The sequence below is a fragment of the Rhinopithecus bieti genome, unplaced genomic scaffold, assembly GCF_001698545.2.
Source record: "Rhinopithecus bieti isolate Rb0 unplaced genomic scaffold, ASM169854v2 scaffold_54174, whole genome shotgun sequence".
Lineage (NCBI taxonomy): Eukaryota > Metazoa > Chordata > Mammalia > Primates > Cercopithecidae > Rhinopithecus > Rhinopithecus bieti.
In genome coordinates this window covers 2,894-7,669 of record NW_016820911.1, presented here as the reverse complement: position 1 = coordinate 7,669, position 4,776 = coordinate 2,894, and positions in this window count along the sequence as shown.

Sequence of the window (4,776 nt, the reverse complement as noted above, 5' to 3'; positions counted from 1 at the left end):
CATCTAGTCTACAAAACATTGCCAGACTGCTTCTTTAAGCAGTTACCAGATTTTGTTCCTCCTCACTGGGTGGGACATCCCAACAGGGGACTCCAGCCACTCCCACCAGTGTTCCTGGGTCTATAGAGATTTGAAAACTCCCTGTGGCAGAGCTCCCAGAAAGACGTATGGCCCGGCATCTTTGCTGTTTGATTGACTTATCAATTCCAGTCTGTAAGCCTGGAAGAGCCCAAGCTGACTGGGGTGGAAATGATACACCAGAAGAACACAGCAGCCATATAAAAATGAGGCCAGACTGCTTTTTTTATTGAGTTCCCGACCTTCGTCCTCATTACTGGGTGAAGCCTCCCAACAAGAATTTTTGGCGACCACCACTGATATTCACCAGCTGACAGAGTTTCCAGGCATCCCTGGTAAAAGATGCCAGGCGACAGGGCAGGCTGATATCTTTGCTGTTTGGGCAACTTAGCCATTCCAGCCTTCTAGCTTTGGAGTGTCCAAGGCAACAGGGGCTGAAGCATACCCCAGGGCAGCTCAGCTGCTTTATGAAAATGTGGCTAGACACATATGCAGGTCCCTGATACCATTCCTTCTGACTAGGAGTCTGATCTCCTAACTGGAGTCTCCAGCCACCTCTTAGAGGAGTGTTTGTGCCAGAAACAGGTCCATATCTGCCTGGGATGGAGCTACCAGAGAAAAGGGCAGGCTTCCATCTTTCTTGTTTCTCAGCCTTCACTGGTGACACCTCCAGGTACTAGAAAATCTGAGGTGACTAGTGACTGGAGTGGGCCCCTAGCATACCACAGCAGCCCTACAGAAAATGACCAGAGTGTAATGTGGTTGCCTGCTCCTGTATGTCCTCATCAGGCAGATCTTCCAGGCCTGGGTGTCTAGCCAACACCTGCCAAATCTATCTAGGTAGTAGAAACTTGGCAACTCCTTGGAGAGAGCCCCTGGGGCAACAGAAAGTCTCTTCACCACTGCGTCTGCAATGGAATTTCCCTTGCCTCTCTTGGACCAACAAAGGAGCAAAGACACTGAGCAGCTACTGACTTTCATTTCTCTGAGATGAAGTCACAGGAACAAACAAAGTAGCAAAGCAGCAAGCCAACTGATGTGGAGTCCAGAGGGGTGGGTGCAGGAGAATCTGTAGCAAAGTGTGGCCATCTCTGTAAGTACAACTTTCATGAATAAGAGACCCTTGCCTTTGGGTAAGAGTCAGACCCGATCCCTGCATGGTGATTCTGCACATCAGATGAGGCTGGTCTGATTTGAGCACTCCCTGATCTTCTACCCTCTCCTGGGACCCCAGTCTTACCATGCCTACTTACAGGGCAGTCTTGGGTGTCCTGGGGTCCCACACCATAGTTTCTGCAACAGAGGAACAGGACTGACTGATAGAGGGTTCCACTGAGGCAGCCCTTACAACTGTGCACCAGTCTGCATGTTCCCTCCCATACTGCAGCTTCCCCTGAGCCTACAGAAACTCCTCACACCACTTTGCTGAATGCACGTCTGCATGGGTGGGATTTGCTGTACTTGACCCAGCAGCACACAGGAGTGCAGTGCATCCCTCCATGCCCCCCACTCACCAGATTCACTCAAATCACCCTGACAGTCTTTGCAGCATTGCAGACAGAGTCTTGATGGGCACAGAACCAGAAATCCCTGTCTGGCCAGTGCCCAACTTTTTGCTGATGCTGCACAGAGGACATCCTCCCATACCTTGAGTGATCACTTCTGCTAGCGGGGCAAAGAGAAGGCACCCAGACTTGTGATGGCAATCACCCCACTCCTAACAAACACCACCTCCAATGTGACATAACAGTCTGCAGCAGGGGCCTTCCATTTCCCTTACAACTGCTTTGCTTCTGCCACTGTGGTGAACACTCAGAAAGAGGCAGGCACTCCTGCACTCGCTAGCAGTCTGCTGCAGTTGCCGCACCTTGATCACTCCAGTGCACTAGGCCTTAAGCTTTGAAAAGCCAGAGAACAAAGCTGGGGCTCAATGCAAATCCACCAGAGTTAAGGCATACAGTCTAGGAACTGGAAACTGAAGACTACCCCCTCTACAAACAAAGCCAGTTGGCTGAATCCACCTTATATCACAAACAAACCCTCAAGGCAATCAAATAGCATAAAAGAAGAAGAAGAAGAAAAAAAAAAAAAAAAAAAAAAAAAAAAAAAAAAACAAAGGCCAGCAACCTCAAAATGGAAGGCAGATAAGCACACAAAATAAGAAAGAATCAGTGCAAGAACTGTGAAAACTCAAAAAGACAGAGTGCTTTCTTTCATCCAAATTACAGCATCACCTCTCCAGCAAGAGTTTGGAACTGGACTGAGGCTAAGATGGCTGAAATGACAGAAGTAAAATTCAAAATAGGGATATAAACAAAGTTTGCTGAGCTAAAGGAGTATAATGTAACCCAACGCAAGAAAGTTAAAAATAAGAATAAAACATTGGAGAAGTTAACAAAGTAGCCTGTAAAGAGAAAATGGAACCTACCTGATAGAGTTGGAAACAACACCACAAGACTTTTATAATGCAATCACAAGTATTAATAGCAAAATAAAACAAGTGAAAAATGACTATCAGATCTTTAAGACAGGCTTTCTGAAATAAGAGAGGTGGGAAACAATAGAGAAAAAATATAAATGAATGAACAAAACTTCAAGAAATATGGAATTATGTGAAAAGAATGAGTCTATGAGTAATTGGTGTATTTGAAAAAGATGACAACAATGAAATCAACTTGGAAAGCATGTTTCAGGATATCATCCATGAGAACTTTTGCAATCTAGCTAGAGAGGCCAATATTCAAATTTAGAAATGCAGAAAACGCCAGTGAGATAATCCATGATAAGATCATCCCCAAGACAAACAATTATCAGATTCTCTAAAGTCAAAACAAAAAGAAACGTAAAAGACAACTAAGGAGAAAGGAAAAATTACAAACAGTGGGAAGCTCATCAGACTAACAATGGACTTTTGAGCCAAAATCCCAGAAGCCAGGAGAGATTTGTGGCCAATATTCAACATTCTTTTCTTAAAATTTTTTAAATTTTTTTTATTATACTTTAAATTCTAGGGTACATGTGCACAACATGCAGGTTTGTTACATATGTATACATGTGCCATGTTGATGTGCTGCACCCATTAACTCATCATTTACAATAGGTATATCCTAATGATATTCCTCCCCTCCTCCCCTAAATAAGACCCAGTGTGTGATGTTCCCCTTCCTGTGTCCAAGTGATCTCATTGTTTAATTCCCACCTATGAGTGAGAACATGTAGTCTTTGGTTTTCTGTTCTTGCGATAGTTTTCTGAGAATGATGGTTTCCAGCTGCATCCATCACCCTACAAAGGACACGAACTCATCCTTCTTTATGGCTGCATAGTATTCTATATTGTATATGTGATACATTTTCTAAATCCAGTGTGTCACTGATGGGCCACACTGTTTTCCACAATGGTTGAACTAGTTTACTGTCCCACCAGCAGTGTAAAAGTGTTCCTATTTCTCCACATCCTCTCCAACACCTGTTGTTTCCTGATTTTTTAATGATTGCCATTCTAACTGGTGTGAGATGGTATCTCTTTGTGGTTTTGATTTGCATTTTCCTGATGGTGAGTGATGATGAGTATTTTTTCATGTGTCTGTTGGCTGAATGAATGTCTTCTTTTGAGAAGTGTCTGTTCTTATCCTTTGCCCACTTTTTGATGGGGTTGTTTGTTTTGTTCTTGTAAATTTGTTTGAGTTCTTTGTAGATTCTGGATATTAGCCCTTTGTCAGATGAGTAGATTGCAAAAATTTTCTCCCATTCTGTAGGTTGCCTGTTCACTTTGATGGTAGTTTCTTTTGCTATGAAGAAGCTCTTTAGTTTAATTAGATCCCATTTTTCAATTTTGACTTTTGTTGCTGTTGCTTTTGTTTTTAGACATGAAGGCCTTGCCCATGTCTATGTCTTGAATGGTATTAGCTAGGTTTCCTTCTAGGGTTTTTATCTTTTTAGGTCTAACATTTAAATATGTAATCTAAATTGAATTAATTTTTGTATAAGGAGTAAGGAAAGGATCCAGTTTCAGCTTTCTACTTATGACTAGCCAATTTTCCCAGCACCATTTATTAAGTAGGGAATCCTTTCCCCATTTCTTGTTTTTCTCAGGTTTGTCAAAGATCAGATGGCCGTAGATCTGTGGTATTATTTCTGAGGGGTCTGTTCTATTCCATTGGTCTATATCTCTGTTTTGGTACCAGCACCATGCTCTTTTGGTTACTGTAGCGTTGTAGTATAGTTTGAAGTCAGGTAGCATGATGCCTCCTGCTTTGTTCATTTGACTTAGGATTGTCTTGGAAATGCGAGGTCTTTTTTGGTTCCATATGAACTTTAAAGAAGTTTTTTTTTCCAATTCTGTGAAGAAAATCATTGGTAGCGTAATGGGAATGACATTGAATCTATAAATTACCTTGGGCAGCATGGCCGTTTTCACAATATTGATGCTTCCTATCCATGAGCATGATATGTTCTTCTATTAGTTTGTGTCCTCTTTTATTTCACTGAGCAGTGACTTGTAGTTTATCCTTGAAGAGGTCCTTTACATCCCTTGTAAGTTGGATTCATAGGTATTTTATTTTCTTTGAAGCTATTGTGAAGGGGAGTTCATTCGTGATTTGGCTCTCTCTTTGTCTGTTACTGGTGTATAAGAATGCTTGTGATTTTTGCACATTGATTTTGTATCCTAAGACTTTGTTGAAGTGGCTTATAAGCTTA